Below are 214 nucleotides of genomic sequence, written 5' to 3' on the forward strand. Positions count from 1 at the left end.
CGCCTCTTGTGCGCTTGCCCTCGCGGGGCCTGCTCCATGCTGGCGCGCCTTTGGCTCCCTCCGAGCCTTCTCTGTGCTGCACGCGCCCTTGGCTCCCTCCGAGCCTCTTGGCTCCCTCCGAGCCTACGCACCAGCCCTGCTTCGGGCTTTCACCGGCACTGGGGCTCAGGTGGCATGCAGCCGTGCCTGGCCCCCTGACCCTTCTCAGGGTCCT

This window comes from Gavialis gangeticus, unplaced genomic scaffold (assembly GCF_001723915.1).
Source record: "Gavialis gangeticus isolate Ggan-Ray unplaced genomic scaffold, GavGan_comp1, whole genome shotgun sequence".
NCBI classification, from domain to species: domain Eukaryota; kingdom Metazoa; phylum Chordata; order Crocodylia; family Gavialidae; genus Gavialis; species Gavialis gangeticus.